Below are 27,748 nucleotides of genomic sequence, written 5' to 3' on the forward strand. Positions count from 1 at the left end.
TGAGACGCTAAGCGTCCTCATAATTTTAATACGTTCTCATATCTAAGATCTATGTGGCAGAACAGGAAGTAGTTCTCAGATTTTCTGCTTCTTGTCTAAGTATTCTTTTCATAGCCCTAGTCTTCCTAGGGCCTAAACAGAATGATGGCATAATTCTTTGGATACCATAACACTATGGTATCAATTCTCAACTAGCAAGTGGTAGATAGCTAGTTAGTTTTCAACAGACACTTTGTGACTGATCGTATTTAAACTATGGTCATGGGAAACCACACTTGTAGCATTCAAAGAATTTTCTCTCACTTAGCATCTTAACAATGAAAAATATTCCCATATTACAAACAAAAACAACACGGTTATGAAATACATTAGATTTAATTCAAATATTTAATATGAAAACAATTCATTAGAGTACCTGCTTGCACTTATTATAACTGAATCAATCGACAAATATATAAATTCTCCTTTTACCTATGTAGACTTAAGTCACAGAATCATAGATCAAAGAAAAGGTCATATTAAATTTCACCCTGAAGTCATTTTCCAACTAGAATTACTCAGCAAAAATTATTTAACTCTTACGTTTTTCTAGGATATCAAACTAAAAGACATAGTGAAAGTCGACAGAAAAATATTTTTTTATAAATTTAAAAATATTTTCACAAATTACATATAGGAGTAGTAATGAATTATATGACCATTTTATGAAAGAAAATTTGTTTTCTAATGTAAGTAAAGTAACAAGTAGTGCTACAAGGATTAAGGTTACAAATGTCACAAATATACTGTAGACCTATTATAGGAAGAAATCCTTTCTTTAGATATCTGCATGGAAAAAATACTTAATATCAACATAGTCATTTCCTCCTCAAACTTACTCTAATCTGGTTTAGACTCATCTCCCATGGGATAAATAAGATCTTTGTTACTTCTTCTCTTAGACAAGAAAGATCAGTTCCATGATGCCTGGGATGGACTGAGTCTTGGGTTAGAGGCTGAGACAACCTTGGTCCTGGAGATGGCAATTTATGGAGGCCTTTGAGTGATTGCTGTATTGCTGCTAAAGAGGGCCCAAAACTTGGGTGAGACTCTCACTGACATTTTGTTTAGCAGTAATAAAGGTAATAGTTCTTTGTAGTGTAACACCTATATATTTAAGCCAACATTCTGAAATTACTTCAGCTGACCCAACACGGTGAATTAGGCAGGACATTTTGATATGAGGAAATTATTTCATCATTGTTCTTATTGTTGTTAACTGTAACATGTGGAGCCTTTAAGTACTTTCTATGTGCCAGACATTGCTCTAGACACATCAAACGATTAATTTTTCTATAAGGTATGTACTCTTATTGTCCCCATTTTATAGATGAGGAAACTGAAGATCAGAGGAGTTATACAAGTTTCCTAAAATTGCAAAGCTTGTAAATGCCAGCGTTAATATTTAAATCCAACCAGTCTGACTCTAGAGTGTAGCATCTTAACCATTACAACTTTGACATTTTTTCATGTTAAACTGCTTTAATAATTTGATTAAATGATCTATAGTATATGACATACATAAGGCATTATGAGTTTATTCTGCTTATATTCACATTTCTTGGTACGCAAAAACTTGAAGGTCTTTCCATAGTTTGTTTTAAGTAAGCTACATAAAAACCAAGAATATTTCAGTCTCTACCAATTTCTAAGACTGATTCCCAAAGAATTTTTATTCAATTTTTAAGTCAAAATGAATCACTTTATTTCATGAAGTAAGCTGATTAAATGATCAGCATACTAGAAATCAATTCTCAAGGTATCTTTAAGAAAGAACTGCTTTGCTTTTATAAAGTCACAAGCCACTAAACTTTGTCATAATTTGTTTAATATCTATCTTCCCTGACAGTATAAACTATAGGGTCCCATCTGTCTTATTCATGACTATATCTCCAAAGCCTAATGCCATGCCTGACATAAAGCAATTTGCCAGTAAGAATTTATAGAATGAATGAATTGGATTGGCTCTTTTATCTCTTGTTTATTTAGTAAAGCTCTCACCATAAATAGTAGCTTAATATTGCTATTGACATCTATTTCACATATTTTATATACTTATATGACTATATTAATTTTTAAGATGTGCCACAAATTTCCTCCAAATAATACTTATAATTGTTATCAGCAAGAATTCCTTCTTTACAAACTTCTGTCATAGACTCTTAAAAGAATGAATTCTAGAAGGCACTCCATTTTATTTTCCACATTTAAAAGGTTCTTCCTTATATAATGAATTGAAAAATGTTCTTTTCCTTCTCACAACTATGAACAATAACTTTTATTAAAATTTTCCTTTCTCAAACTTCCAATTCAATACCATTGTTAATCACCATTTCTTCTGACAGTGTAGCTCCAAAATTCTAAACAGAAGCCATCATATTACGACATACGCACCCAAGCAGATACTGCATTGTTTGTTAATAGAATTAAAAACTGATTAACTACTGGTAGACCTTTGTTTGCTCAGAAACAAGGGCTATTTTTTTTACTGATTTCAGTAAAATAAATGTAATGTATCATCTTCATTCTGTGATGTATACCTATCTATGTTTTTAAAATATCTTTGTATGGCTAAATGCTCATGCAGCTGACATCATAGACCAATCGAAGCTAACTGCATAGAAGCAAAAAGAGCTGTCAAAAAAATGTAATGTTATGAGCGCTGTAAGGCATGTTACCCAGAAAGGTACAATTCCCTCAAGACACTCCTGGGAGGTATGGAAAGGACTTCTTTCTTCTAGCATTGTTAAGTGGAATTGCCTAAGTATTTGAGCTAGGAACTTCAAGTCAGAATACTGAGGTTGGCGACCTTCTTTTGAATACATCCAGGAAAAAATAAATTTAGACATCACTGCAGAGATGAAATTCAACATAATAATTTTAAGTAAAAAGTTAACAATGGACTTAATTTTGATTCTGCTATTTGAGAAAGATGTTCATTGAATACTTTAAATAGCTTACACATTTTAGTAGTAAATGAGGCAAAGATCATTTCTATTGTAAAACTAAGCTTTTTGAATTTTCATTGCATACTAGATTGCATTCAATTTGTTTATACTATCAGATGAATAAAGAAAAGCTTGTCTTCAATGAGAGTTTTTAAAAATGTTGACAGATGGGGCGCCTGAGTGGTTCAGCTGGTTAAGTGCATGATTCTTGATTTCAGCTTAGGTCATGATCTGAAGGTTCTTTGTTAATTGGAGCCCGATGTGGGGCTCCCTGCTCAACAGCATGGAGCCTGCTTGGGATTCTCTCACCTCTCTCTCTGTCCCTCCCCTCCCCCTGCTCATGCATGCTCTCTCTCTCTCAAAATAAACATTTAAAAAACTAAAAATATTGACAGATCTAACATATAAAAAAACTAACTTCATAATACTTCAAACATCACTTGTGTCTTTGCCTTAGATGTGATTCTGTGTCCCATAGAAAAAGTGTAAACATTTATTAGGCATCCAAATACTCTTCCTTTTTATTTGCAAAAATTTAATGAATATATGTGTTAGAATAAATTTATAAAAGAAACACAAATTTTACATTCTTTTCTTTCAAAAAGGGATAAAAATTGATTAAGGAAATCATATTGTCATTAAGAAATGTCTACATGTAACAACTCAATGATGTAAATGAGTGATAAATAAATCCCTGTACTAGGTTGATAACAGAATGGAACAGTTGCTAAGAGTGGAGAGTAGTTATTTTATGGTTGACATCCTTTAATTAACTTAAATTCAGCTGAAGAAATCAGGGTCCTCATTCACTTTATTCAATCCTGAAATAACACATCCCCTAAGAATTCTCTCCTCTAACTGAAATTCTCACATAAGAATGCTACGTTGACTAAATTCTTGATGTTATTTTCTTGTAAATTCTTTGGAAATCTAAGAAAATAGACTAGCAGCATAAAAAATGTATTTCTCCAAAAAGTCTTTCTGCACACTTGCTTAGAAGATACCCATTTAAATAGAATTAGAAACTTTAAAAGTTAAAACAAGTTATCAATTCACTTTAAAAAGTAAATGTATGGGTTCTGTGCTTTACACACCCACCATATTGCTTCTACTCTCATAGCGACTTTTGCCCTTTCATAGTACTGGTTCCAGTTGCAATTTCATATTTGTCTGCATAATTTTTCTACACTGTAATTACTATCTACATGGAAGTTCAAGAGCAGTTAGAAAGAATCTCTGTTTTTAACTGTGACATTTTATCCCTGGCACCTAGCTGAATGGATGGCACATAACAGACAATCTCTAAAAACTGGAATTACTAGGTAGATGGGTTGAAGGACAGATGTTGCCATCTTAGTTCACTGTCAACATCTGAATGCTTACATAATGACAGATGCTATGCTAGGTGCTTGCCACATGTGCTATTCCTGTATGTTTATTATTAAGCTCTAGGAAATAGTTAAAAACATGGTCACATTCAGTTACCATCATTTTGACACCTCTAATTGAACAAGACAAATTACTCAAACTATGTCAATCTCAAAAACTGTAAGTGTAACAACAAAAATCACAATGTATTATTAATATCTGAGCTTCAACACCCAATTTCCAGTTATCTGTGTCCATGAGAATACTGAAATAAGCTCTGACAAACAGAAATGTTTTTATTTTAACCTCTATAAGCTACCACTTTCACTCCTGTCCAAAGTTAACATGACTAATCACAAATCTGAGAGGACACAGATGTCCAAATCAAGGGATATCTAGGAAACAAATATGAAGAGAATAAAAAGATTACGCTTAAAGTCACTTGAAGCATACTAAAATATAGCCAAATTTAAATTATATTCTCAATGCAAATGTGTATAAGGCAGGGGAGAGATGTCAGAATTTTGTCACCAAAATTTGATAGTGTGCTGTATTATGAACAGATACTCCACTTCATTTAAACATCTATCCTGATAAATTAGTATTTTCCACAGAGATGCTGTAGCAATGATACAGTTTTAAAAACCTAATGCTAAACTAAGCGGATTTCATTGTATGATATACTTTCTTTCTCCGCACCCATCATTTTATAATGGACGTAAAAAACAAAACAGAGATCAATATACTATTTTATTGCGAAACTTATGACATTTACTTTAGTAAGAAACATATATGAAACTAACATTCAGTTTTGTATAAATTTTTTAAAAAAGTTAAACTTCATACAAGCAGTGTTTATAATATGCTATTTTTTAAGAGAACTAGTTCTCTACAAAAAACCCTGAATGTGTTAAACAATTATGAATTATATAACTTATTTTTTACACTTTTAGTCTTCTTATCAACATTAAGCATATAAAATCTCTATAAAAGCATTCTTTGCATGTATTTTGTTACAAATGTAAGTCACAGACATATAAATTCAAACATTTTGCATTATGTCCTAGATTTTTAAAGTTCTAAAATTTTAATTCAAATAATAAATGGTATTCTTTACACACACACACACACACACACACACACACACACACACACATTATAATTTAAATGAAAACTCTTACCATTGATTTTCTTTTGATAGTTAATCACGCCATTAGTTTTTCTTGATAGGGCCTTCCTATTCAAGCAGACAGTAGCCAAATCACAAAATGACATTTGGATGCTCACGTCTTCTGATGGGAGTTTTCGGCCAATTGCCAGTTGAGAATTTAAACTGAAACTAAATTACCCAAACTTCATTAAGTTGTTTCCACACCCACCAACTGATAATGAGCAATGACTCTAAACTGGAAAATAAAGTGAGTGACTTTGATTTATCCTTTTAAGCAGTCATTATGTTTAAGAAGAAATGCTAGGGCAAAAGAAAAAAAAAAAAACCTCTAAGATTCTAGTATCATCCGAGAACAGTTTTAAGTAAACTTCTAATTTCTTCTAACAAAGTTCCCTCAATTATTTTATTACCCAAATTAACACACAATAAAGATGGCATTTATTCAATGATATATCTATAAACTGTACTGTTGCAAACTTGAACCCTGTCAAACACTGACTCCAAATATTAACTGTAATATTTGGAAACATTTTGATAGTATCATCTATATTCATAAAGTATTTACTAAATCATCAACTACTTGTAGTACCATAAGAAGTTAAAGGTTACACTGAAAAGACATGCTCTGCCTGCAAATATTGTTTATATTGAGAAGACAAAAATGTATGGATACTAACTTTTAATTATAGTTCAAAAACAACTCAGCCCTTTTTCTGCACCAAATTTAGGCTCTTTTCATCTTAATTATTACAGCTAATCTTTGTAAAGGTTGTCAATTATATATGATTTTCAACCATGAAGCTTTATGGTTGTTGAGCTTCACAGTCTGTTTTGATGCTTCTCAAATATTAGGCATATTAAACTGTTCCTATATGTGATTAAGGTATAGTACAGAGCTCCAATAATTTCTTCCTAGTTACAGAACCTGACCCATTTCAATAATTTTTTTATCCTTGACCATTTAAGTGTTTGGAAAATATACAACAGAATAAAGCTAAAAGGAAAACGTGAAAGGAATGGAAAAACATGTCCTGAGGTATTGCATTTACCACTGATTAGAAGTTATTTCTGAAGGTCAAGTATAATAGTCTAAAATTAAGTACACATAATTAGATTGTTATGTAATAGTCAGATTAGAATGCTAACCATAACATGTAACCCCAATTCTCACATATTCTATGTGCCTACTCTCTCTCATACACATACACGAGCACATGTGTACACACACATGTACATCTATCCAACCTACACCCTGACAGGCTTTCTGCTATCAATATCCTGATACCAAAGTATTATGTAAGAGAGAATATAAGGTGAATAATCAATTTATGGTAAAATCAAGAGAAAGTAACTTCGGCACAAAGTCTCTGGACTTTTTTGGACATGGACAAAATTGCCATGTCTTTGAGTTAATCACACTGACCCCCAATTTGATATCCTAGAAAAGGCTTATTCCATTTTATTCAATAATTTTAATCCAAAATCCTCAATAGTAATAACATTTGCAAACTATTCAGTGACTAACAGAATTCTTTCCTGGGTACTATGAGATACAGAGAAAAGATGAAATTCCTTTCTCAGCAAGTTTATAATCCAAAACATAACATGGGGGTGGAGGAAGGAGAAAAACAGCTCAGAAAGACATAGAAGTGGTGAGATTTTCAAGAAAAAAAAAAAAACAAATACACTGGGGCAGCTTAAATTGTTTGAATGAGTTTGTCATATGTGAGGCTGATCTGAGAAGACTTTATAGCAAGAACATTTTTAAAGCAGAAAATATACAACCATTTTATTCTTATTTAGCCTAATGAAACCCACAAAGCAAAAATTAATTACAGAATACAGCTACAGAAGTAGTCCTGTCCTTACTCTGGAATAAGACCAAAGATACATTTTTTAGTCAAATGAAATTACAGAACATTGGAGATATATATATATATATATATTAATGGGCCTTCAGTAGAAGAGAAATAATTTTAAATTTGCTTATGTCACTCACTCTAGTAATGCTAATCATCATGGCAGTAACTTAATTTTTAATACGAGACACATAATCCTGAAGAGTACCATGAGATTAATAAAATCATGAATCAAAAAAAAGCACGGAATGATTTGCTTGGTGTGAATAACATTATCGATAATGAACCTGACACAACAAAACCAGTTTCGCATTCCAGCAATAATGAACAGCAAGGGACCTGCCAATGTGTTCGTATCTATCTATCTATCTATCTATCTATCTATCTATCTATCTATCCATCATAGATAAAATACGTCCTACTAATCTGTAAGAGTTTTAGATTTTAACATTATCCCTAATTTTATAAATGAGGAAACAGTTCCAGTAATATGACATTATTTGTAGTAAGTGACACAGCTAGTCAATAGCAAAATCAAGACCCCTAAAGAACAAATGGTTTTATTACTATATTCAAGGAAAGAAACTGTTGTATCTAGAAAAAGATGTAATTTTCTTAGAAAGATTTCAACTTTTTAACCTCCAAACTACATCTCAAACACTCATATAATCAGCCCCAGCAAATGCAAAGAACCAGTGCATAAAGTTAGGGAAATAAAGCTGTATGATTAAACTGAACTTTCTTTATATGCTTTATAGCATACGTTCAGTCTTACACCAAACTCTTAGAGACTAAGAACGTGGGTTTGAGGAATATATAAAATTGTATCAAATCTTTTTATAAAAAAATACAATTTCCTAGAATTTGCCATGATATTACTTCTATTTTTCTTTCACTTCCTGGCACCCTCTTTTACCCGTTTTTCATAAATTGTCTAGCAATTTAAGTATGCTACATGGATAGCATTAGAAATAAGAAGTCTTATCTTGACTGTTTCAGGTGATATAACTAATGCCAACTATATATAAATGGTCAGAAAGAGAGGTTCAGAATATTTGTAAATGGGAAATATAAAAAGAAATAGTCAAAATACTGCTTAGATTTATTTAGTTGTAAGGATAAAAGCTGGCCACTAACTCAACTGAGATTTCATTGTCCATTCAGTCTTAACTCATAAGATGCTTCTAGTGAAACACAACATCTTTTTAGTTCAGTTGGTCTCAAAAGTTAGAGTACTCCTTCGGCAAAACCTAAATTCTTTCATCACTCACCACTCCTTAGGCAACACCTAAATTCTTTCATCACTCACCAAAACTCTTTTGAACAGGCAATGAGGCTAAACAAATTAATTTCAACTTACCACTACCACAACAATCACAAGTCTGTATTTATGAACAAATCTCAATAAAGCTCATTTATTTTCTTTGGAAGTAAGAATCCTTGCTTTCTTAGACTTAACTCACCTTTAAATTTCATACATCATTCTTAAACATAAAAAAATTTTAAATCACATCTTTGATTCTCATTCAAACCCTGCCTCCAGCCCACTCACCATTCCCTTCCCAGTATTTCTGGGAAGTTTTTAATAGGCAATTTTGTAGTATTTCATCACATTACATCTATGGAACTTCTCAATCAAGGTGTTCATATTATTGTGAGACAGCTCCTTAAAGGCAGAGGCTATGGCTTTTTGTTTCTTCCCTCTGATACCATCAAAACTCAATGGCACTAGATGTGTATTTAGAGTACTTACTAAGCAAATGATATCCTTACAAGCTGATCTGTAAATGGATTAATTAAAAGCTATGGACAATTATAAAATTTTGTAACAATAAATATGTGATTTACTAGAGCACCCATGTAGTATTGTTTCAGGTTACTGGAACTTGCTGCAATAGGGTAAATACAAAATGGTCTTGAGAACTCTGTGAGATTTTTAACTCGTCTACATGGTTTCTAGAATAACACCTACCTGTGCATTAAAGAAACAGCACTCACTAGTAGTGTATCAGCTCTTGAGAGATATCAACAAAATATTTCAACATGATTCGTCCTATTGGCTGAAAAAAATGTCTCCTACATTTTATTAAAAAAATATTTTTCTTGCCTCTGAATTTGTATTTCAGTCTTCAAAAATATTCCACCTTATTTTATTCATATGATCAACCAAATTAATCAACAAAATCTTGTCCTATATCATTTATTTCTGATTAAAGAGATATTACAAGCTACTGTATTTTAGGGATATTGACTCATTAATCATTATAGTATCATACTGAATGAAGTAGGCAAATGTCATTTCCAAAATAAGTGGGACATTAATTTTAAAACATACAGGGAACTAGCATTTGTTAAGATATCTCCTACACTAGATTTAAGATCCATTATTTTTAATCCTCACAACCCTCAGATATAAGTATAACATGCCTATTGCCTATTTTCCACCTGTGAACCTAAGATTCTGGTGCTATTAAATGATCCAGTTATAATCGTCTTCAGTGTCTGTCTAGCTTCAAAATCCAAGCCCATCTCTCTTACAGTAACTACCTGGAACACATGCCAAGTACCATGCTTTTTGGAAAAAAAAAGGGGGGGGGGTGTTGGGCACAAAGGGGCAGGTTCATGAGACAGAGAGAAAGGCATCAAATGAAATAAAAAACATAAAATCCAAGTACTTCCCTCAATGAAGTGCTCTTCAAGCCCATTAAGAACCTTCTTTCTCTTACTTTATTCACAAATACCCTTCTCTGCATGCTAGTAGCCATATGAATTAATATCAAGCTTTCAAAAATAGAAACACCATTTAACAATACGCAAAAGAACAATAGCTATGGAGAACTGTTCGCTGTTAAGGACATATGGCCCTATGACATACCTCAGTAGCCCCTGGAGACACTGTATTAACAAATATTCATCAACAATTCAGAATCATTAAAACATAGAGGCTTTCCAAGACACTTTACAATAAGAATGGCTGAGATGAAAGATTTTAGCAAGCAAAGAAGGGAAGCATCTGTTATCTGGAGATGTACTAATTGAATATCCAGTGATGATAAACTATTTTATCTAGAAACCTTCAAGAAGTATACATGCTATCATTTTGTATTTTCAAAACAGGATACAGTAGTGTGAAATCAAGCATTATAAATTTGGAGGAAAAAACAGTATTAAAAATTCCAAAAAGTATAAAGTTCTTAATTACCAGAAAACTACGGGCCCTGTATTAACACAAACTGCCATAAACTATGCTCCTTTCAAAATAGACTTTTACAGCCTCACTACTTCAAAAATGCAGGTGAAATATTTGTTGTTCCAATATACTTTTCCTCTCTCTTCCCTTCTCTCTGTACCATTACACTGAAGACTTCTCATTTTAACTTGAAGAAAAATGTTACCCCATGTAGTACGGCAAGTGGAACAAATTCACGTTTAAAATTATCATAGGGTCTTTAGGAGTTCTGATACTCTCAATACCAGACGGTGTACAGGCTGACTCTTTAAGAAATGTTCTAGCTCCTGTAACAAAACCCAGTTTCTCTAGCATCTTAAGCAAGGTTTCACACAGTAATGATCACTGCAGTACATAATTTAGCACGTGTGACCCTTTGTACAGGAACAATTCTCAAACATAGCAGCCAAAAGCATAGTTATTTATGTGCTCTGTTACCCTGATTTAGGGGGAAAAAAGACAAAAGAGGATCAGTTCCATACAAAGAACACAGTACTCCGCAAAAACAAGTAAAGTTTAGTTGAAAGGGAAACGGAGGAACTAAGCTGGCAACTGAGAAGCATAAACCATTTTGGCCTAGATTTGTTTGTAATGACAGTGTGACCCAGATACTCAATATTTGGCTAATATCTAAAAATCTGAAAACTGAAAGAAATGGTTTAAGTTGATTACATATTTTAGCCCAAATTATGGGTGCTTAAAAATATACAATCAGCATTTTCTATACAGAGATTTTTAAAACTGTATTTTTGCTTTGTAAGTAATCCCATGAGTTATATTTCACCTTTATAACCATATAATAAGGATGAAACTATTACCGAGATCATGGTACAAAAATCTTCTGAAGAGCAGAAGGAGAATATACACTTTTCAAAGTAAAGCTTATTTAAGAAACTATTTATATAAACTTAACTTTGTTCCATTCATGGCCCACACAGTTCATTCTACAGAGTTGTCTATTAAGTGTCGAGAAAATTTTTGGAAAAAAATTCCTCAGTAGCTATCAAAGTGCTGCTAACAAGGGTGCTGGAACAGGAGACAGAGAACAGACCCACCAGACACCACCTCATACTTCCTGGGAGTGACAGGGAAAGCTGCTGGTGCTTCCTGTAAGCAAAGAGTTCAGACAGCACATGCTCCTTAATGCACCTGTAGCGACAGTACTGAGTGTTTATCCAGTGCTTCCTTCCTAATGATCCATGATTTGATTCAGTATCCAAGTCTCCCCCAGTAGACCCGTGGACCTCAGGGGAAGCGGACAGACCCTGAGCCTCCAGTCTAGCCCACAATTAGTCTAATCCATTATCATGGTAAGTCCCTTCTCCCTTGCCAATGATTAGTTTAGGTGTTTTAGAATTAGACAAATTTAGGTCAATGAGAAGCAAGCAGGGGTGAAGGTAAAGGGTAACTGCTTAAGAGAAAGAAAAAAAGCTATAATGTCTTTGAAAGTAAAGTTATCTTCTTTGGATCTGAAAGAAACATATAATCCTGACTGCTACTGGTAGCCATTCTGTAACTACAACACTGGGATAAACCAATACTGTGTAGAAAAAGTAGAACAGAAAGCCAAACTGAATCCTTTAAGAAATCACTGAGCCACTGGCCTAACAATGTATGTCTGCTGCAATAACACACTTCTGGCTCTTTCTTATGAGTTAATTAATATCCTTTTAAGTCAAAAATCAGATGAATCTGGAAATGAATTAGCTTTTAGAAAACCAATAGGTGCCAAGTTCTCAATACTTTCAGAAAATTATAAAACCTATTTTTACCTATTCCTGGCTTTTAAAGAATAATGTTATATATTATTTTTTCTGTATTTTCTTAATTGCCTACAATAATTGTATATTATATATGTTATTGGAAGGCAGTATTCAAAATATCAGAGTGTAAAAAACAATTGAGCCTCTTCTTGATCATTAATACAAAAGTCAAATTATGCTTTTAATACAGTACTGCAATGAGTCCCTGATCTACTCAGATTGCTATAGTGTGATTTCTCTGATATCACAGGTCTCTTGTTTTTGCTGTACTTTACTCCTGTTTAAGACAGAACCATTAGACTTTCATCTACATTTGATTGGTTCCCTGTACCCTATACACTCCCATCCCACTCTGAGTTCCCAGTCATGCATGTTCAGAGCATTGAATTGGCTAGAAATATGCTCTGAAACTTATAAAATTATTTTGGGGACAGTGAATTTTTCTTTGAACTTAGTTTAAACTAAAAATATCATCTAGATAATTAGTTTTGTACTTCTTATAAATAATATCTCATTTCCTCTTTTCTTCTTTTTCTTTCCTTCCTAATTTTGACATTTCCTTTGCCTAGAAATAATTTTGATCTTTTACCTACATATAGAAGACCTCTATAAAGCAGAAGGTATAAAACAGAGATGTTTGGGCCAAATATATTTCACAGGCATATTTTGCACAGTAGTCACAGAGTATTTTTAAAACAGCTGAATTAGTTACCAACTAATTCACATAAAGATGTGTATTTTAGGATCCTTTTGAAAAACTAGAAAACTTGGCAACAATCAGCATTAATTCTTACATGGCCACAATCAAGTGAAAATAGAATACTGGCTGTCCCTCTCCCCACTAAGATAAGCATAAACTTTCTACAAGTCCAGTCTCCATATATGTCCCTAAATGGCCTAATTCTTCACAGTCAGAAGTCCTTATTATTTGACTTGCTGCTCCTAATACAGAAGATAATAACACCCCTAAGTACACAAAAGATACTGTTGGCCAAGAAAATAAAGCAGTTCATAAGGTATTCAGGGAAGCAGGCTACCAAAATTTTCTCCTCTTGAGTCTTCTAATTTAACTAGGAGCCCGTTTCTGGAACCAATGATCCAGCAATAACTTATAATAATAAAGAAAAAAGTGTTTCTTAACAGAATGTTCCTTGAAACAAAATGGTTTAAATTTCTAAGTTTTAACCAATCAATCAATAATAGGAGAATCCTAAATATTCAGTCAACTTTCAAGTCTGATACTGACTAAAGAGTGGTATGAACAAGGTAATGTGCACTACATGTGTACATAAAATTACTTATATGCTTTACCATATAAATTAAGATGACAAATTCTCTTTTGAAACTAAATTCTCCCTTTGCTATCTAATGGAATCAAGCAATAGGAATTAGCTCAATTCACAAATTACTTAAGGAATAATGCTTTCTAAATTATATAATATAGTCACTTCCTAACATTCAAGCACAAGTTATTGAAGGGATTTTGGAGAGTATTTTGCACACGTCCTATGCATGGAATAACAATAATACTGGGTTTGTATTTCTGTCAAATCCCTAGGCTTTGTCTACCTCAAAAATTTCAAGTCTATCACCTTCTCTCCAACTCAACCGCTGTATCCATCATCTCCAACTTCATGTACACAAACAGCTTGTAACAATAGGCTTCTATATTCACTGCAGTCAGATTCATGTTTTTCAAATGAAAATTTAATCACGTTACACCTCTACTTAAAACCTTTCCAAGGCTTCCCAATATCCTTTAGGATACAGGCTAACATCATATCATCTGTTTCCTACATTCCTCTCCATCTTTATTTCTCCTTCTTCTCAATGCTCAGATAATACTGGAATCCTTTCCATTCTTTTGCTTTTGCAGACACTATTTCTGCTACCTGCAATGCTCTCTGACTCATGCTGGTTCTTCCCAACTAAGCCTAAAAGTTACTTCTCTTGTCCTTGCCTGATTTGCCCATTAATACTACCTCACCATGCCAGGCAGTTAGGTTTGCCTATTACGTACACTAGTATCACCCTGTAAATTCTCTCTGTTCATCTTAGTTGTAATTATTTAATTTCAGTTTTTTCCAAAGTTTTTGGTTTCATGAGAACACAGACCTTAATTGTTTTATTTAATGTCTTGCAATATAATTTAATGTAATTCCAGGCATACAATACTAGCATTTAATAAATATTTGTTGAATAATGGATCTCTTAAAATTGAAGTTAATCCATAACTAAATTATTGTTGAGAAGGCAGCACAGTACAGTAGATAATACACTTATCTGGAGGTCTTGAAGACCTGGTTATTAGTCCCGTATCTACTACTTACTGTGTGACTTTAGGTCTCAAACACTTGGATTCTATACCTTAATAACACTATTGAACACCTGATCTGTCTTCCTTATGTAGTTGTTGGGAGGGGGAGAAAATGAAATAGTCTAGTACACTTTTTCACCTTAATATTTTTCAAATCAAGAGGAGTCTTAGAGTAAATATCAGAAAAACCTGCCAGTCATTACACATTATAATACCTTGTCACTGCCTACCCAAGTGAGAACTTAGACATGACCAAGAATATACCTTTTGTCACCTCTGTTATCTGCAGATAGAACCATATACAGTGGAGTTTTAACCTAACATCAAGATCTTCTGGATGACTTTCAAGAGAAATTACTTAACTTCTAATAATATGTAATATAATTAGTAAAAAAAAAAAAGCTACAAGTTTAATTAAATAGGAAATGGAAACCAAGCCATAAATTTAAGTATGCTATCAATTCTAAAGGTGTTAGAGGTCAAGAGTAGCATGTAGCTGCAATGCTTGTGGCTAAAAGTAATTCAGAATAATCCTCAGATAGAATGTTCCTTCCTCCCACAAGAAAAGTGTCTCATTTTTTCCAAAAAGAGAGGAAAATGTTATTAAATCAAAGGATGTCTCTTACAATTGCTGATTTATTTGAATAAAATATAGTAATATGCATGAATATGTTCTGCAAATTATGTGCCATACAAATAGGTGCCCATTGTGTGCTGTGTACAAAAAAAATAATGCTTTACATAAAACTTAATAAAAGCTTCTCCCAAAAATTACCTATAAAATCTATGCATAAAAATAAGATGAAACAAGATTCTAATGTCATTAATTTTTTACAGGAAATGAAATATTCCCCTTTTAGTAGACAGACTTGCCGAAACAGACTCCACTTCTTTCACTCTGTTCTCACTTTTAGCATGTCCCACATAATCCAGAACACTGTCATATATCTAATTATTTAAATTATTCCCCTGGGAACCCTGTTCTAATATATAATCATTAAAATTCTTCCTTATGTCTTTCTCCATTCTTTCAATTGTCTGTTATATTTAATGTGATATTTTATTTGTGTCTTTCCAGATATTGTTTAAAGCCAAATCAATATCCTCTTCAATGTGATCTTCAAGCGTGAAATAGGACACGGGCTTTCACTTATTTTATACAAGTAGTACCGGTTTTCTAGGACTTGCTTACCTGGTGACCAAAACCATGTACTGACAGTATGACAGGTTGGTGGTACTGGTGACTACTGAGACTAAAACAAACAATACGTAACTCAAACAGAATCAAATTTTTGCCTATCAGTACCATGCTCCTTAAGCAAAGGAAGTATAGTAACTCTACGCCCTCCTTATAAAGGACCACTGGAGAATTATATATCTCTTCAGACTTCTTTCTCTGATTCAGTTTGTTAATCCCTATGGCAAAGGACTTATATATTAGATTGTAAATAAATTCTGGAAGATGACCCAGAAAGACCACTTAGGAAAAGTCACAAGACTTCCCTGCATAATATAAGGTAGAATAGAATGTAGAGCTATGGCAAATAAGAACAGCAAACTTCTTTAAACATTTCTACCGATCAGCAGTTCATTACATTGTAAACAGCCCATATAGAACAGTTTATAAAGAATTTTGCATGAAACAGATGCTTAGTTTAGAAGACCTATAAATTATGTGGCTGTTATAAACTTTACTCAAAGTGGAACCATCAATAAACCTTGATAAGGCTGATAAGACTTTAGATAAATTATGACTCATCACTAAAATTATACTTTAAGTACTATCATCACAAATATATACATTATTTAAACATGAAGGTCATGGGGAAAGGTGTGGTAAGAGTAACTGAATTTCCAGCGCTATGCTGTGTACTTCCAAATCATCTCATTTAACTGGCAAATTTTCCTGTGATGTTAACATTACTATGTGAGCTGAGAAAACAGTAAATAATAGCCGTTAAGTGACTCTATTATAAAGTCAGCATACAAATCCTCATGTGCTTGAATATACCAGTTTGTGAAACGTGGTAATGGCCAACAGCTAAATTCAGAAAAATATCCAATACAGTTGGAGTTTCCAAAGTTGGCTACAACAGTATGTCCCATCCCATTTTCTCTTTTATAGTGTGATTTCCTGTGCCAAGAAATAAAACCAATTTGCCCTCCTCTTGATATGGGCTGGTCTTGTGATCTGCTTTGACCAACAGAATGGGCACAGTGATTCTGGGTCACTCATGAATCTGGGCCTTCAAAGAGCTACAGCCTCTGCCTTTGCCTTTTGGAACATTTTTTCTTGGAATCTGGCTATCCTGATGTGAGGGAGCCCAATTAACATCACAGAGAGGCACCCTTACTGAGAACTAAGGGCCAGGGGCCAGCAACCTGCATCCATTGCCAGTCATATGAGCAGGCCGTTTGAGTCTGCCCTGCCTTCCTAGCACTACAAGGAAAGCCACACAAGGCAGAAGATTCACCCAGTCAACCCTTAAAATGATGAGAAATAGTAAATTACTGTTGTTTAAGCCACTAAACCTTAGAGTGGTTTGTTATGAAGCACCTGATAAGTAAAACACTATTTCCCTTAGAAATGTATTTCAACAATACCAGTGTCAGCACTTAAATGGCCAATAAAAACCAGAATATACTTGGTTTCTGTGACTGAAATAGAATTGTGAAAAAACATAATAAAGCCTAAGCTTTAAGAATTACTAAGGGTTTGGGCACCCAGGCGGCTCAGTCAGTTAAGTGTCTGACTCTTGATTTCAGCTCAGGTCATGATCTCAGGGTTTGTGAGTTCAAGCCCCACACTGGGCTCCACACAGAGAGTGCAGAGCCTTCTTGGGATTCTCTCTCTCCCTCTCTCTCTCTCTCTCTCTGCCCCTCCCATGCCCACTTTCTCGCTCTCTCAAAATAAATAAACTTAAAAAAAAAAAGAAAGGTTACACTTAGTTTAAATAAAAAAACCAGTAGGGTTCAGTGCTTAAAATCACAATGTGTCATAAAATGACAAGGACTTTTTATGGATAAAATTAATACTGACAAATCACTAAGTCTTAAAATAAGAAAATAAGAAGGCATCACTTTAAGTTCAAAAAAGAAAGACAAATAGGTAACAAGGCAGAGTTTGGTTAGATCAAGATAGATAATCCAGATTAAATTTCTTAGCCTATGTATTATAGACTACCATCATATGAATAGTATACAATAAAATACACAGCACTGAATCATACTAAACATTCTATCTTATTCAGAAAATTCTTCAAAGAAGAATTAAAATAGCAACACACCACAGAAGGAGCAAAATAGCAAATATTCATAAATATTTCCAGCTGGCAGAGTCTGGATTACAGTCTACTGTCTTACATTAAACATCTATTATATGAAAGTACTGTTATACCATGAAATATGCTGAGTGCACACAAATTAAAAAAAAATTCTTTTAGATACTCTTAGGGATAGCAGATGCTAATTTATTACAAAAACTAAGAATATATTTGATTTATGAAAGGTAACCATCATCTCCAGTGGTGTCATTGATAAGGAGATTACTTAGATAGACAATTGCTGTGATCCAATAAAACGGAGTCTCTTATGATTTAAACAGCAGAGAGAAAATAACCTGGCATAATTCCTACTTTGCTGCTATAATAAAAGGTAGAAAAATGGAATTTCACATATTTAATATAATCTTATAATTCTTACAAAATAAAGAATTCTAAAATATCACCTAAAGAATCAAAACAACTCTCATGTTTTACCAAACTAACTTTGTCATTTCATCTACTTAAAAAGATTTCTGAAAAACTAGAAGAAATTCAGTGATTTACTCAATTTTAAAACTCAATTTTATTTTGAGGCAGACACTATGGAAAATACTATATCCAAAAGGAAAAATGTATTTTGCTAAAAGGAACTCCCAAGGCAACTTTACCATAAGGGTAAGGTCTAATGATTTATAACTACTACATATCTTTTCAGTTGCTACTGGAGAATACACATTTAAAACAGATTTATTCGTTTTCTTAGGTTGACCTCAGATATTCAGTGAACACTAAGGTTGCAGCAATGCCCAAGCCCTTGCACATTCACACAAAGTTACTCTTTGGCTGTAAAGGATCCTTTTAAAAGAGAGAAAGTGAATATAATGGAGGAGAAAGGGACTGGGGGAGGAAGAAAAAGCCGCTTTTGTGCCATATGAATTATTTATTCAGTCAAGCAATGAACTCACTATTTCCAACTCTAACAATCTATCAGGGAACTCTAAATAAGTGAACTCAAGAGTAATAAAGTTTAAAAACTATCACTACTTACCAAGCTTGATTTTTTTTCTACTTGCAAACATTTTTAACTTTGTAAATTATATTTTTACAGAGTAATTTATAGTTCTAACTTATAAGTTTTATAAATCAGACAAGAAGTGTCAATTTTTAAAAGACCAAAACAATCAGCTAATAACTTTCACCAGAGGATATTAGGAATTAACAAACTATTTTTTGTTATTTTTTAAAAATTATTTATCTTTGAGAGAGACAGAGCATAAGCGGGGGAGGGGCAGAGAGAGAGGGAGACACAGAATCTGAAGCAGGCTCCAGGCCCTGAGTTGTCAGCACAGAGCCTGATGAGGGGCTCAAACTCAAGAACCACGATCATGACCTGAGCCGAAGTCAGATGCTTAACAGGCTGAGTCACACAGGCGTCCCTATTTTTTTGTTACTCTTAATTTAGAAACCCAATTGCAAAAATGCTCATTTATCAACCTTTTTACTACTACTATTATTTGTGTCTGCTTAATAATTAAGTATCTTAAACTGGCTCAAGAAAACCTTTCTCCACTGGTGATAATGTCATCGCGATGTTTTACAGAAATCTCTAGAAGGTCGTCTGGTTCTTGATAAGCATAGCCAAGTTAGAGTCATATTTCCCTCACAACCATTAATGATGTTTGGTTGCCTAAATTATTAATAGAGATTAAGCCTTTGAATAAAGGCAGAGATAAGGTACTTGTTTCCTGAAAAGAGAAATAATCAGGTTTAATATATGCCCATCACCTTCTCTTTACATATTTGAGATGATGCAGAATTTTTGCCCCCTTTCTCATCACAAAATAATTTACTCTAGAAATATGAAAACACTTTGCCTTTTGTGTGAATGTTTGAATCTTCATTGCTCTCTCTTTTTGGCTTTGACTGAGGCATTTGTAACCTGTAACCCCCACACAGAATGCAACTTCTTTTGAAAAGTTACACACAAATCCTTATACTTTCATTCTCTATTTAAAGTTGTTTGAAAATCGCTATGTCTCAACAGAAGTGTCTATAATTTGACTGGACTAGTATTTTCAGATAAAATACCCAAATAGTAAGCCTAATATCTTGTCCATTTGGTCTAGCTCCCTCCGTGGTCCAGGTGCCTCTGATTCTCCCTGCTTCTGCTTTCCTTTCAGACAAATCATCTGGTAAGACAGAAGCACTGATCCTTGTTTAAGCCCCCTTCCCCTCCCCCCCCCCCCCCCCCCCCCCCCCCCCCCCCCCGCCAATGAGAATCAGAGCTGGGAGAGTACTTAAAATCCATCTAGATTTCTGGTGAGGAAACTGAGGTCCACACAAATGCTGTTATTAATCCAGATACCCATAATTAGTTTGTGGCACAGCACAGATTAGAAACCGTGTTTTCAGACACCATCTGGTGCTCTCTGCTCCATGTCTTCACCAGCCTCCCAAAAGGATCCTGGAATTCATACTGAAGAGTATAAAATGCGTAAGGCCTTTTGGAAAGCACTTTAGCAATGTGTACTGTGAGGCTTAACAGGGTTTGCCCAATAATTCCACTCCTGGGATTCTATCTTGGGATAAACTGTCAGATAAGCTTTATATACAAATATTCTTGTTGGGTATTTATAATCAGAAAAACATTTAAGAGCATATGTAGCCAATAATAAGAGGAGGTGGTATATCTACTAAAAGAACTATGATGGAGCAACCGGAAATGTTTATTAAAATTTTACAGTAGTGTTATAAAAGGAACTTTCATATGTTAAGTGGTGCTGTGTATGTGCAGAGGGAGACAACTTAAAAAACTTCTGAATGTACGCAAAACAAATGTTCTCAAATCCTTAGTTCTTCATTGAGTGACATTCATTATATTACATTAAGACTGACAAAAATAAGAGAGGAATTTTATTTTAAAGAAGAGATTATAAGGGAGAGAAAATGATCTCCAATAGATACAGCTGCCTTATTTTTTAAAAAAAAATTTTAACGTTTATTTATTTTTTGAGAGACAGAGACAGAGCATGAGCTGGGGAGGGGACAGAGAGAAGCGGGAGTCACAGATTCTGAAGCAGGCTTCAAGCTCTGAGTTGTCGGCACAGAGCCCGATGTGGGGCTCGAACTCATGAACCACGAGATGATGACCTGAGCCGAAGTCGGATGCTTAACTGACTGAGCCACCCATACACCCCTAGCTGCCTTGTTTTTCTAATTGGCATTGCACAATTCATTTTCTTTCTCCAGAACTTTATAGGGAACAAAAACCTGCACTGATAATCACTCTAGACTGAAAATAAATTTCCTAGAACCTAAATAAAACCTCAAGACCCTCCTTAAAGCTGAACTTCATTTTACTTAGGAGAATTGGAATGATTATCTTCCAAGTGATTTGAGTAGTATTTTTAAAGTCCTCTATTAACCACTAAATATCCTTTATCAAAGCTTCCAGTGATCTTCAATAGAAGCCTTTCAAACATCTCACTCTTAAAAATGTGTAAATCTTTCCTAATCTTAACCCCAAGTTTGGGGCTGAAGTAGAAGACGCAGAGTCTGAGGACAGAAAACCATTCTGTGCATCTATCATCAACCAGACAGTGCAGAAAAAAAAGTGCAAAGGATATTAATATTATTTAAGACTCAAAAGTCTGATAACACACTTATTTATTCTGTAACCTATAGTGAAAGAAGACCTGATAATTGACATTACTGAACATGCATGACATGTGGCAGAAACAGGACACAAATGGGACTTATGTGAATGTTGACAAAAGTTATTAAGCTTGTAAAAGCTTCTTTTTATAATCAGCTAAAGAGACAGTAAAAAATGTTTATTTTTTTCCTAACAGGATTTTTTTCTGTTTCAGTTACTGTTTCACTACTTTCTTCAGTAAGTGCTCTGTTCTTGATTTATCAAGACATATTAGATAAAAACATTCAAATGCCTTATCTATCTCAAAAAGAGAAAAAGGAAAATGGATATGTGGAAGTTCCACTTATATGTTTACTTTTTGCCAAAAGAAATAGTTATCCTCAAACCCATTTAATTTAAGATAGACTATTAAGGACAAATGCTAAAACATCTTAAAAGGCACTGTTTCAGTCACATTGTAAGTAAGAAACTCACATCATTCTATCTTTATTTTGGGTCTAAGGTTTCCATATATCAACAACCCTCTTATACTCTCTTGCTATTTAGTCTCCCTAACTAGGATTCTGAAAAATTGTCTGGTTCCTAAAAATAACCTGAAGTAGCTGAAACACCCACGTTGGCAAGAAATTTCCCATAATTCCTATTTGTAGGAAGGTCAGAGTCTTTCACACAAGTCACTGAACAGTGTTTCTTCTGAAATAAAGTGGCTGAGGTAGAGTGAACAAACTGTAAAGTTAACTAGTAGTTCTGTCATATAGTCCCCTGTAACCTCCTCACATTTTAACAATGACTGTTCCCACTTTTAAACAACTAAACCCAGTAAGGAAATTGTACCTTCCACCTCTAACTAGCTCTGTGAACTACACCAAATCACGTAACTTTCTGAGCTTCTCAGTTCCTTCTATAAAATGACCAGACCAAATGGGTTTCTTTAACTCCCTTTCCAATTTAAAAATCTGTATTTCATTTCTCTCAGTCTTTTTCAAATCCTTTTCAAAAGTGGAAAGGCACTTGGAGTAAAAGAAAACATTCTCACCTTTCTGCGACAGCCTGCACAGAAAAGTTTTCTGGGCTTTCCCAGCATTTTCAAAAACCTCCTGAAGATCTAGAGAAGTTGATTTCCCTGGTAACATGATGATTCCTATAAATGAATAAGGTTGTCTCTGCTAAAAACCTTTGATCACTCTCCTTGTAGGCTACTAGTCACTAAGGTCTTCTGCTTAGTCAAGATAAATACCATTACCCATAATAGGGTTTCTCTCCCATATAAGGTGTTAAGATTTTTTGTTTTGTTTTGTCTTTATACATTTTTGGGAAACATCAAGGCTTCTGGAAAGTAGTTTTGTATAGCTGGACAACCTATAGCACACTGGGTCTATATTCACCATATTAGCTAAAGAATGTGACAAACTCCGAGAAAAAATTAATTTTAGGTTATCAGTCTACTTTACTGTAACTGAAACAATTCTCAAGGGTAAAATTAATGTTTCTATTTTAAACAGCCTTAATGGAACTTATTACATTATATAATACAAACCTCCAAAACTGTTTTCATATATCACAATGTCTGCTTTAATCTTCAGCTAAATGAATTTATAGATAAATGGAGTGACTTCAAAGCCCTGTAAATGAAAAGACCAGTCAACAAAAATGCCTAAATCATTTAGTGAAATGCTTGTGGATTTGTATATTTAACATGTTACTGGTTAATCTTGGCTTAACCACCTCCACAACTCACTTCTCCCCCCACCAAATTATTAAAATCCAAACACGTTCTTTTGGTAGAAAAATCTTCTATCTTCGAGTAAAGTCTAGACAGATCTTTAAATACTTTGATTTTCTATGTTCTACAATATTAAAATTATTGGACATCACCTCCTGTAATACTTTTCATTAATTTAAGTTTCTATATTTCTTTATTAAATCTGTTAAAAGACCATATAATCACTAAGCACTGATTCAGTAAAACAACCATAAAAAAAATTAGTTAAGTTTTCAACCATTCCATAACTCCAGCTCAGTATGTTCCAAATAACCCTGAAAAAGCCTAAATGTCCAAGTTAGCAAGAAATTTCCTACAATCCTCATCTAAAAGGCGGTAAGGGTCTTTTCACGCCAGGCGCTGAATGGAGCTTTTCTTCTGAAACAAAGTGCCTGAGGTACAGAGAACAAACTGTAAAGGTAACTGGTTCTTTTGTCATACGATTCCCTACAACCTTCTCATATTTTAACAATTAATGACTGTTCACGGCTCCTAATCAATTATAACCAGTAAGATTTAGTAGCTTCTGCTACTAAAAGTCATGTGAACTTAAGCATTTTCTTAATTTTCAAACAGATTATCAGAACCTGAGAAAGTTAAAAAGAATAAGATCTGCAAATTTTCAATTTTCATTACTGTAAAACTGAAATACTAACTTAATACTAAATATTTACTTAAGTATATTTAAGTACACATTTTATATTTTAGAGTTGACAAAATTTATACAGAAAAGCATAATTAATACATACTATACACGTACTTGAACACATGAAAAACCTCTTACGATATTAACTACTATGAGACAATCTAGTCTTATTTACTGATAACGGAAAAGTGAGATATTTCCAAATACAGTGCCTTGATTTAATTTGTCAGTTAATGTGCCTATAACAGGGTACTTGGATCAAATGGGAACCAGAAGTACCAACCAGGAACCCACCTAATCTGCTTTTATTAATGTACAGAAATCAATAGGGCCCAGTGAGGCTGCAGGGAAAGTATGAAGCAGACGGCAAGTCCACCTCCATTCGCACCTTCTCCTCAGAAAGGACTGTCACCCCAGCCCCCAACAAATCTCTATAACAGAAAAAGATAAACGGGATTATGCCAGGTTGACCCCAAGCTTTGTTCTCCTCCTCAAGACACATTCAACAAAAAGATCTAAACACACATCTGATTTGACAAGCATTTAGAAAGAAGGAGGTGAAAGTGAAATCATACTTGATGCATTCATGGGTTCTGTGTCAAAGGTCATGTAGCAGTATTTCGGTGGCTGCTTACTAAGATCTGAAGTGGGCAAAGCATGGAGAACCACAAAACATAGTATATCCGCTCTAAAAGGCACCTTGGAAATCATCTCTTCCAACCTCTTCATTGTACAAACATACTTTATAAGATATCTGATTAACTGTGAATTTCCTAACAGCTCTTCAGAGGGTGATACTTGGGATAGAAGGAACATACTTAAAGATCATAAAAGCCATTTATGAAAAGCCCACAGCTAACAGAGGGTGATACTTATTTGTGGGAAAGACACATACATATATACCCACAAAAAGATCAGCAGGTACAGCTATACAATGGCAAAATGAAAAATTCTTTAATTCCAAGTCTATGCTTTAATATAAGTAATTAAATTTTTGGTTTAACACACTCTTATATACTGGGTTTTTATGTTTTTCTGAAGGAAAATACTCAAGGACAGGAATTACAATGCTATCAGAATATATGAAAAAAAATTAGAGCCTTTTAAAGTAAATGAAATAGGAGATTGAATAATCTTTTTAAAATGAAACAGAATTGATTGTTCAAACATTGATTCAAACATTCTGAAAATGTTCAACTTAAAATGTTAACCATAATTTAGTGCTAAAATAAATTTTACTTTTTTCTCTGCCACAATGTAATGTAGAAAGAAAGCTCTGAAGAGAAACAAAAGCATTCAAAAAGAGACTTGGGGGCGGGGGAGGGTAAAAGGGTCAGCAAGAGAACTGGGAACAAATGACAATGCACTGGGCAGTGCAGAAGATTTAGAAGAGCAAGTGAATTCTGTTTTTATCATCTTTGGGATGTGTACTCAACAGCTACCAAACAAAAAGCGGTGAAGCCGTGCTGCTATGAATTAAAAAATTTAGCTCTACTACTCTATTAAGAAAAGCGTGGAAGATTTTTTTGTAGAGGACAAATGTAACACAGAGAATTCAATCTTAAGTGTGGCTGCAATACCAGGCAAAATTTTAAACATTTGTATTTATATTCTGAGTACTTTCAAAGTTTTCCAGTAAGATTATCCAAATGACATTCATCTATTCCACTATTGTTCCTCATCTACACATCTCCATGTAACACCTCTTTATTTATTAAAGACTGTATCATAATCTTCCTTTCTACCCAAACTCTATTGTATTCTTAGAATCTTTCAACATCTACAAATACACCCACAGAACTTCAACAATGAACATTTTCTACTCAACTCTATTCCTAAGACCTGACCCTTTGTCGTCACCCAGAACAATCTCCAACTCAACAAACTGTAAACGCCAACATGGAACTCTCTGACGTGACATCCTCTTCTACATCTCCCTGCCTTCATTTCTACTATACCCCATAGAGTGCTTCAGTCCTAGAATCCCTCAGGTTTTTGACCAGCTCCCTCTCCTAGACTCATGTCCTTCCCTACTACCTCTGCCACTAAATAGCATTAATTAATTAACCTCTCCTTACTCAGTTTCCATATCTGTATAATAATGTTCTTTATGCTTATTCAGCAAGCATTTGAGCCCATTCTGTATTACAGGCACTGAGAATACAGACAGACTATAAAATAAACCTCCTGGCTTCATGGAACTTACATTCTAGGACTGAGGTTTTACCAGGCTGGTTGCGAGGATTAAATGAGTTAATATTTATAAAGAATAATGCATAGCACGTAATATGCAACATTTGTCATAGCTTGTCATCTAAACTGCTCTAAATTCAACACCTTAATTTCCCTAAACTCATAACTTTTCACTGTACCAGCCTGGTAAAATCTCAGTCTTAGACTAATACTACATTCTGATCTCCATCACTTATTTAGGCTACAGATGGCATCTAAGCAAATCACATCTATATTGAGTTGTTGTTCCGTTAAAAGTGTGTAGTTTCTAGTCTCAGCTGGCTGAGATCCACAAGCTGGCTCAATGATTCTTTCATCTGTTTTTGGTTAGCTCCTTCTTTCCTTTGTAGGGCTTCTTTCTCTCTGATTGACTCTGAAACCTTTATGCTCCCCAAGATCTTGTCTTTTGCCTTCTTTTATTTTCTTCTCAGCCCATTTACTCTCCTATATATGGTCCCATGGTTTCTATCCCAGAGTCCCCAGTCACATCCCACAGCATCAGATTCAAAAGGTCAATTGCCTTGTTAGACCTCCCACACTAGATATTTTACTACCATCTCAAAATACCCTACACTAATCTCCTTACCTTCTAAATTGATTCTTACTCATGTATTCTCTCTTTGTTTGGTATCATCATTATCCATGCACTTGCCCCAGCTAGGAACTCTGGACTTAAACTTGTCTACTTCTCCCCCATTGGCCATTTCTAAGTACCAAGTTCTAATGAATTTACAATTTACCAACAACAAATGTAAGGAGTCCGAAATCTGTTCCCTTTTCTCCATTTCTATCAACACAGCCCACTTTAAGCCCCCATCAGCTCTTGTTTAGCCAACTATTTCATAAATGTCTTCCCTGCCTCCAATCTTTTCCCCTTAACTTTATCATTCACAACAGCTACCAGAGTATTCTATTAAACCTAACTACAACCAAATCAGGTCCCTGCTTAAAAGTCTTCAATGGCTTCCCAAAGCCTAGAAAGAGACAGAAATTCAAGATCCTAAACATGGCATAAAAATCCCTCCATAATCTGGTTCCATACCTCTCCATCATTCTTTTTTAACTTTTTTTAACTTATTTATTTATTTATTTATTTATTTATTTATTTATTTATTTATTTTTGAGACAGAGAGAGACAGAGCATGAATGGGGGAGGGGCAGAGAGAGAGGGAGACACAGAATTGGAAGCAGGCTCCAGGCTCTGAGCCATCAGCCCAGAGCCTGACGCGGGGCTCGAACCCATGGACCATGAGATCGTGACCTGAGCTGAAGTCGGACGCTTAACCGACTGAGCCACCCAGGTGCCCCTCAATCATTCTTTTTTTAATGTTTACTTATTTTTGAAGGAGAGAGAGAACGTGAGTGGGGGGGGGGGGGGCAGAGAGAGACACACACACAGAATCCAAAGCAGGCTCTGGGCTTTGAGCTGTCAGCACAGAGCCCAATATGGGGCTCGAACCCAAGAACCGTGAGATCATGACCTGAGCCGAAGTTGG

General features: G+C 34.3%; 1 protein-coding gene and 2 long non-coding RNA genes across 11 annotated transcripts in view; 1 reads left to right on the plus strand and 2 right to left on the minus strand.

Annotated features, from left to right (window-relative positions):
• Window positions 1-23,466, minus strand: part of LOC131483430 (uncharacterized) — a 50,410-nt gene extending 26,944 nt beyond the window's left edge. For all 3 annotated transcript variants that reach the window (XR_009247668.1, XR_009247670.1, XR_009247669.1), the window contains exons 1-2: window positions 23,150-23,466; window positions 5,537-5,694 (exon numbers count right to left, since the gene is read on the minus strand). This is a non-coding gene — a long non-coding RNA (uncharacterized LOC131483430). The remainder of the gene's footprint in view (window positions 1-5,536; window positions 5,695-23,149) is intronic.
• The window catches only part of ZEB1 (zinc finger E-box binding homeobox 1), a 198,927-nt gene that overhangs the window by 148,945 nt on the left and 22,234 nt on the right, over window positions 1-27,748 (minus strand). The gene's annotated exons all lie outside the window — the stretch shown is intronic.
• On the plus strand, window positions 946-26,139 carry LOC131483432 (uncharacterized). Of its 2 annotated transcripts, none has more exons than XR_009247672.1 (4): window positions 946-1,082; window positions 15,773-15,921; window positions 18,551-18,632; window positions 25,287-26,139. It is a non-coding gene; the product is annotated as an uncharacterized LOC131483432 (long non-coding RNA). The 2 variants fall into 2 exon arrangements; XR_009247671.1 differs by lacking the exon at window positions 25,287-26,139 and adding an exon at window positions 18,721-19,004.

Source organism: Neofelis nebulosa, chromosome 8 (assembly GCF_028018385.1).
Source record: "Neofelis nebulosa isolate mNeoNeb1 chromosome 8, mNeoNeb1.pri, whole genome shotgun sequence".
Taxonomy (NCBI): Eukaryota; Metazoa; Chordata; class Mammalia; order Carnivora; family Felidae; genus Neofelis; species Neofelis nebulosa.